Genomic DNA, 8687 nt, shown 5'->3' with positions numbered 1-8687 from the left:
TCCATGTCCTGGCTATTATAAACAGTGCTGCAATGAACATTGGAGTACATGTGTCTCTTTCAATTCTGGTTTCCTTGGTGTGTATGCCCAGGAGTGCGATCGCTGGATCATATGGCAGTTCTATTTCCAGTTTTCTGAGGAATCTCCACACTGTTCTCCATAGTGGCTGTACTAGTTTGCATTCCCACCAACAGTGTAAGAGGGTTCCCTTCTCTCCACACCCTCTCCAGCATTTATTGCATGTAGACTTTTGGATAGCAGCCATTCTGACTGGTGTGAAATGGTATCTCATTGTGGTTTTGATTTGCATTTCTCTGATGATGAGGGATGTTGAGCATTTTTTCATGTGTTTGTTAGCCATCTTTATGTCTTCTTTGGAGAAATGTCTGTTTAGTTCTTTGGCCCATTTTTTGATTGGGTCACTTAGTTTTCTAGAATTAAGCTGCAGGAGCTGCTGGTATAATTTGGAGATTAATCCTTTATCAGTTGCTTCATTTGCTATTATTTTCTCCCATTCTGAAGGCTGTCTTTTCACCTTGCTTAGAGTTTCCTTTGCTGTGCAGAAGCTTTTGATTTTAATTAGGTCCCATTTGTTTATTTTTGCTTTTATTTCCAATATTCTGGGAGGTGGGTCTTGGAGGATCCTGCTGTGATTTATGTCGGAGAGTGTTTTGCCTACGTTCTTCTCTAGGAGTTTTATAGTTTCTGGTCTTACATTTAGATCTTTAATCCATTTTGAGTTTATTTTGGTGTATGGTGTTAGGAAGTGTTCTAGTTTCATTCTTTTACAAGTGGCTGACCAGTTTTCCCAGCACCACTTGTTAAAGAGACTGTCTTTTCTCCATTTTATATTCTTGCCTCCTTTGTCGAAGATAAGGTGTCCATAGGAGCGTGGGTTTATCTCTGGGCTTTCTATTTTGTTCCATTGATCTATATTTCTGTCTTTATGCCAGTACCATACTGTCTTGATGACTGTGGCTTTGTAATAGAGCCTGAAGTCTGGCAGGTTAATTCCCCCAGTTCCATTCTTCTTCCTCAAAATTGCTTTGGCTATTCGAGGTTTTTTGTATTTCCATACATATTGTGAGATTATTTGTTCTAGTTCTGTGAAAAATATTGTTGGTAGCTTGATAGGGATTGCATTGAATGTATAAATTACTTTGGGTAGTATACTCATTTTTACAATATTTATTCTTCCAATCCACGAACACGGTATATTTCTCCATCTATTCGTGTCCTCTTTGATTACTTTCACTAGTGTTTTATAGTTTTCTACGTACAAGTCTTTTGTTTCCTTAGGTAGATATATTCCTAAGTATTTAATTGTTTTCGTTGCAACAGTGAATGGAATAGTTTCCTTAATTTCTCTTTCTATTTTCTCATTATTAGTGTATAGGAATGCAAGGGATTTCTGTGTGTTGATTTTATATCCTGCAACTTTACTGTAATCATTGATTAGCTCTAGTAGTTTTCTGGTAGAGTCTTTAGGGTTTTCTGTGTAGAGGATCATGTCATCAGCGAACAGTGAAAGCTTTACTTCTTCTTTTCCAATTTGTATTCCTTTTATGTCTTTTTCTGCTCTGATTGCTGTGGCCAAAACTTCCAGAACTATGTTGAATAGTAGTGGTGAGAGTGGGCACCCTTGTCTTGTTCCTGACTTTAGGGGAAATGCTTTCAGGTTTTCACCATTGAGGATAATGTTTGCTGTGGGTTTGTCATATATAGCTTTTATTATGTTGAGGTATGTCCCTTCAATTCCCACTTTCAGGAGGGTTTTTATCAAAAATGGATGTTGAATTTTGTCGAAGGCTTTCTCTGCATCTATTGAGATAATCATATGATTTTTATTTTTCAGTTTGTTAATGTGGTGTATTACGTTGATTGATTTGCGGATATTGAAGAATCCTTGCATTCCTGGGATAAAGCCCACTTGGTCATGATGTATGATCTTCTTAATGTGTCGTTGGATTCTGATTGCTAGAATTTTGTTAAGGATTTTTGCATCTATGTTCATCAGTGATATTGGCCTATAGTTTTCTTTTTTTGTGGGGTCTTTACCAGGTTTTGGGATTAGGGTGATGGTGGCCTCATAGAATGAGTTTGGAAGTTTCCCTTCCTCAGCTATTTTCTGGAAGAGTTTGAGTAGAATAGGTGTTAGCTCTTCTCTAAATTTTTGGTAGAATTCAGCTGTGAAGCCGTCTGGACCTGGGCTTTTGTTTGCTGGGAGATTTTTGATTACAGTTTCAATTTCCGTGCTTGTGATGGGTTTGTTCAGATTTTCTATTTCTTCCTGGTTCAGTTTTGGAAAGTTGTACTTTCCTAGGAATTTGTCCATTTCTTCCAGGTTATTCATTTTATTGCCATATAAGTGCTGATAGTATTCTCTAATAATCCTTTGTATTTCTGTGTTGTCAGTTGTGACCTCTCCATTTTCATTTCTAATTTTATTGATTTGGTTCTTCTCCCTTTGTTTCTTGATGAGTCTGGCTAGTGGTTTGTCAATTTTATTCACCTTCTCAAAGAACCAGCCTTTGGCTTTGTTGATTTTTGCTATGGTCTCTTTTGTTTCTTTTGCATTTATCTCTGCCCTAATTTTTATGATTTCTTTCCTTCTACTGACCCTGGGGTTCTTCATTTCTTCCTTTTCTAGTTTCTTTAGATGTAGAGTTAGGTTATTTAGTTGACTTTTTTCTTGTTTCTTGAGGTGTGCCTGTATTGCTATGAACTTCCCCCTTAGCACTGCTTTTACAGTGTCCCAGAGGTTTTGGGTTGTTGTGTTTTCATTTTCATTCATTTCTATGCATATTTTGATGTCTCTTTTGTTTTCTTCTATGATTTGTTCATTCTTCAGCAGCGTGTTGTTCAGTCTCCATATGTTGGCACTTTTAATAGTTATTCTCCTGTAATTGAGATCTAATCTTACTGCATTGTGGTCAGAAAAGATGCTTGGAATGATTTCAATTTTTTTGAATTTACCTAGGCTAGATTTATGTCCCAGGATGTGATCTATCCTGGAACAGGTTCCGTGTGCGCTTGAGAAAAAGGTGAAATTCATTGTTTTGGGGTGAAATGTCCTATAGATATCTATTAGGTCTAACTGTTCTATTATATCATTTAAAGATTGTGTTTCCTTGTTAATTTTCTGTTTAGTTGATCTATCCATAGATGTAAGTGGGGTGTTAAAATCTCCCACTATTATTGTGTTATTGTTAATTTCCCCTTTCATACTTGTTAGTAATTGTCTTACATATTGTGGTGCTCCTATGTTAGGTGCATAAATATTTATAATTGTTATATCTTCTTCTTGGATTGATCCTTTGATCATTATGTAGTTTCCTTCTTTGTCTCGTTTCACAGCCTTTCTTTTAAAGTCTATTTTATCTGATATGAGTATTGCTACTCCTGCTTTCTTTTGGTCTCTATTTGCATGGACTATCTTTTTCCAGCCCTTCACTTTCAGTCTGTATGCGTCCCTCGTTTTGAGGTGGGTCTCTTGCAGACAACATATATGGGGGTTTTGTTTTTGTATCCATTCAGCCAGCCTTTGTCTTTTGGTTGGGGCATTCAACCCATTTACGTTTAAGGTAATTATTGAAAAGTACGATCCCGTAGCCATTTTCTTTATTGCTTTGGGTTCAAGTTTATACACTCTTTCTGTGATTCCTGTCTATAGAAGATCCTTTAGCATTTGTTGGAGAGCTGGTTTGGTGATGCTGAATTCCCTCAGCTTTTGCTTGTCTGTAAAACTTTTGATTTCTCCTTCATATTTGAATGAGATCCTTGCTGGGTATAGTAATCTGGGCTGTAGGTTATTTTCTTTCATCACTTTAAGTATATCTTGCCACTCCCTTCTGGCCGGAAGAGTTTCTGTTGAAAGAGACGCGAGAGACGCCCGGCTCCCGGCGCAACCAATCACGTGCAGAATCGTGGCTGAGAGGAGCTGCCCCGCGCCTAGGGTTGGGGCGGTGGCCGGGAGGAGCTGTACCACGTCCAGGAGGCGGTGGCTGCTTGGGCACCAGAGGGCCGAGAGGAGCTGATCCACATTCAAAGCAGGAGGGGCGGCCTTGGGGAGATACCCCTCGTCCAGGGTAAGGTACAGCGGCTGCGCCTTGCTGGAGCAGCTGGGAGGAGATACTCCACGACCAAGTGGAATATAAGAGTCCAGTGTTCTGGGGAGGAAGGAACAAGACGGTGAGACCACTTTCTTCCCCACAAATTCATCAAAAGAACATTTGAACGTGGAGTAAAGTCCGCAAAACAACTTCTGAATACTGGCAGAGGACATCAGGCTCCCAGAAAAGCAGCCCATTGTCTTCTAAAGGAAAGAGAAGAAATCCAGCTCCACCCACCAGAACACTGACACATGCTTCCCTAACCAGGGAACCCGGACAAGTCACCTGTCCAACCCCACACACTGCGAAGAAACTACATAATAAAGAGAACTCCACAAACTGCAAGAAGAGGGAAAGGACACCCCAAGCAAAGCAATATAAGCAAGATGAAGAGGCAGAGAAATACCCAGCAAGTAAAGGAACAAGATAATTGCCCACCAACACAAACAAAAGAAGAAGATATAGGGAATCTACCTGATAAAGAATTTCGAATTTTGATGGTGAAAATGATTCAAAATCTTGAAAGTAAAATGGAGTTACAGATAAATAACCTGGAGAAAAGGATTGAGAAGATGGAAGAAAGATTTAATAAGGACTTAGAAGAAATAAAAAAGAGTCAATATACAATGAATAATGCAATAGATGAGATCAGAAACACTCTGGAGGGAACAAACAGTAGAATAACAGAGGCAGAAGACAGGATAAGCGAACTAGAAGATAGAATTGTAGAAATAAATGAAACAGAGAGGAAAAAAGAAAAACGAATTAAAAGAAATGAGGACAATATTAGAGACCTTTGGGACAATGTTAAACGCTCCAACATTCGAATCATAGGAGTCCCAGAAGAAGAAGACAGAAAGAAAGACCATGAGAGAATACTAGAGGAGATAATAGTTGAAAACTTCCCTAAAATAGGGAAAGAAATAATCACCCAAGTCCAAGAAACCCAGAGAGTCCCCAACAGGATAAACCCAAGGCGAAATACTCCAAGACACATATTAATCAAATTAACAAAGATCAAACACAAAGAACAAATATTAAAAGCAGCAAGGGAAAAGCAGCAAATAACACTCAAGGGGATTCCCATAAGGATAACAGCTGATCTTTCAACAGAAACGCTTCCATTTTTGAGATTAGAATTATTCATTCTCGTACTCCAATATCCACCCTCAATAGTTTATGGGCCCCTGAATACCCAGAAAGGATAAGGCTGAAATTCTTTCTTTAACTCCTGAAACCCTCAGATTGATTGTCTTTGTCTAAGAATGATTCTGATATGAAATCTTCTACTTCATTGATTTTGTAGAGTTCAGTTCAGTTCAGTTCAGTTGCTCAGTCGTGTCTGACTCTCCGCGACCCCATGAATCACAGCACGCCAGGCCTCCCTGTCCATCACCAACTACTGGAGTTCACTCAAACTTATGTCCACAGAGTCGGTGATGCCATCCAGCCATCTCATTCTCGGTCGTCCCCTTCTCCTCCCGCCCCCAACCTTTCCCAGCATCAGAGTCTTTTCCAGTGAGTCAACTCGTCGCATAAGGTGGCCAAAGTATTGGAGTTTCAGCTGTAGCATCAGTCCCTCCAATGAACACCCAGGACTGATCTCCTTTAGAGTGGACTGGTTGTAGAGTATTATCTATTAATTAAGAATTAGCTGTTTGGACTTCCCTGATGGTCCAGTGGTGAAGAATCTGCCTGCCAATGTGGGGGACACTGGTTTGTCCCTGGCCTGGGAAGATTCCACATGCAGGACAACTAGGCCTGTGTGCCACAGCTAATGAGTCTCAGTTCTAGAGCCTGCACTCAGCAAGGAAGACCTAGCACAGCCAAACATGAATAAACAAATAAAGTAATTAAGGAAAAAGAATTATCCACTAAATTATTATCACTCCACTAATTAATTCCTTCATTAGCTTCATCAGTTCAGTTCAGTGCAATCGCTCAGTTGTGTCCGACTCTTTGCGACCCCATGAATCACAGCACGCCAGGCCTCCCTGTCCATCACCAACTACATACTATTTTATTATTTTAGCAGTTATTCTAAATAACTAAAAATTTCAACATGCTTTCTTGACCTAGTAATCCCCAACGTAAATAATTCCTTTACCTCTTCTTAGACATTTTAATAGCCTTGTTGTTGCTTTTGCTAAGTCACATCCAACTCTTTTGTGATCACGTGGACTGTAGTTCCCCAGCCTCCTTTGTCCATAGGATTTCCCAAGCAATATTTTCAGGAGATCGTCCCAACCCAGAGATTTAACCTGCATGTGCTACATTGCAGGCAGATTCTTTATTCTCTGGGCCATAGCCTTGCTGTTGCTGTTAAGTCACTTCAGTCGTGTCCGACTCTGTGTGACCCCATAGACAGAAGCCCACCAGGCTCCCCCACCCCTGGGATTCTCCAGGCAAGAACACTGGAGTAGGTTGCCATTTTTAACTCCATATCCTCCTTTTAATTTAAATGCAACATTTATAGTGTAGTTCAGGCTTATGCAATTTTAAACTATAGACACTAATATTATGGTTTTATATAATCACTATTCATTTAGATTTACACCTGCATTTACCTATTTCATTGCTCTTTATCCTGAATCTTAGAGGTTCCATTTGGGATTATTTTCTAACTTCTAAAGGGTATTATATGGCTTCCCTGGTGGCTCAGAGGTTAACGCGTCTGCCTCCAATGCGGGAGACCCGGGTTCGATCCCTGGGTCAGGAAGATCCCCTGGAGAAGGAAATGGTAACCCACTCCATTATTCTTGCCTGGAGAATCCCATGGATGGAGAAGCCTGGTAGGCTACAGTCCACGGGGTCGCAAAGAGTCGGACATGACTGAGCGACTGAACAGAACAGAACTGAAAGAATATTATAGTATATCCTTAGCATAGAAGGTAATGACAATTTTTCTCTACCTATCTTAAATTATCTTTATTTCACCTATGGAATATAAGTATATCTTCATATGATTCTCATATAATTATCTTTTCTCTGGGGATAGAGTTTTGCAAAACAATTGTCTTTCAATACTTCCATGCTTATTTCTTTTTATATATTAGCTACTAATTACTTCTTTAAAAGTAAATTCTGGACTTCCCTGGTTGTCCAGTGGTTAAGACTTGACTTTACAATGCAGAGGATGTGGGTTTAATCCCTCCCTAGTCAGGGAGCTAAGATCTTGTGTGCCTCGTGGGCGAAAAAACAAAACAGAAAACAGAAACAATGTTGTGACAAACTCAGTAAAGACAAAAAAAAGCATTAAAAAATAAATATACAAATATATAAATTCTGTATTTTACTGCCTGCCTTTCAGCTTCCATTTATCTTTGGTTTTTGGCAATTAAACATGATATACGTAACATTGTTTTTATTTTGTTCACTCGACAGGAATTCAGAATGCTTTGGCATTACGTAGTTTGATGTCTTCTATCAGTTTTGGAATATTCACAGACATTAGCTATTCCACTGTAAGTTATGGGTAACCTGTATTTACAAAATCACATTTTGAGGTAAGAGATCATTAGGAGACACTGCCTTAACAAATGCATTACTTTGTATATACATTTAAAAAATTGTTTTTCCTGAAAGAGGAAAGAGTTCACTATTGATATGTATGCATGCTCAGTCACTCAGTGGTGTCTGACTCTTCGCAACTCTGTAGACTGTAGCCCATCAGACTCCTATGTCCATAGGATTTTTCAGGCAAGCGTCCTGGAATGGGTTGTCTTTTCTCCTCCAGGGCATCTTCCTAACCCAGGGATCAAACCCATGTCTCCTGTGTCTCCTACATTGTCAGGTAGATTCTTTATCATTGAGCCCCAGGAAGCCCAATGATCTGTATATATAAGTTTAATTTAGAGCATTTTATGTGGTTGAGATGGGAGCAATGCAACTGGGAAAGATTGTCAGGAATTATTTAGAGCAGAGGCCAGCCTTGACAGGGAGGAATGCTGAAATTATGAGGTGTGTCTCCCAAGGGCATCATATGGAAATTGTCAGCATATATGCCATCAATTTATCATCATGCTAGAGACTGAAGTCTTTATTAAAGGTAATAACAGAACTTGAAAGCAATAAAAAAAGAAATAATATACAGTCACATAGTAGATGAGAACTAAAATTAAAGGAGACCTATATTCTTTAAGCTTGCTGGAGTCTACTAAGGTGAAAAATATCACTTCTATTAGTCTCTTTTTTCCATATTCCAGAGAATGATTAGTATAAAATATTTATAAAATACTCTTTATAAAGAGCTAGTATAATATTTCATTCTTGAAAGTTATTTTTCTCATTTGTTTCTCTCTGAAAGATATAGCTGGGTAGGGAAAATGTAAATCTACAGCCCTCATTGTTTCTGAAGAAGCAATATTTTTATATCTTGATCTGACATGACTTATTGTTCTGAGGTCAGCATAGCATAATGGTTTCATGTGTAATCTCTAGAGTAAACTTATCTTGGCTTAAATTATGTTTCTATTTTTTACTAGCTATATAAGTTGGGAAAATTCCTCATTCTTTCTGGGTCTCAGTTTCTTTATTAATATGACAGCCATAAAAATAGTATAGTTTTGTAGGAAT

Source organism: Moschus berezovskii, chromosome 6, assembly GCF_049115385.1.
Source record: "Moschus berezovskii isolate FMDL1 chromosome 6, NW_MosBer_1.0, whole genome shotgun sequence".
Classification (NCBI taxonomy): Eukaryota; Metazoa; Chordata; class Mammalia; order Artiodactyla; family Moschidae; genus Moschus; species Moschus berezovskii.
Note: the sequence above shows the minus strand (reverse complement) of the source record.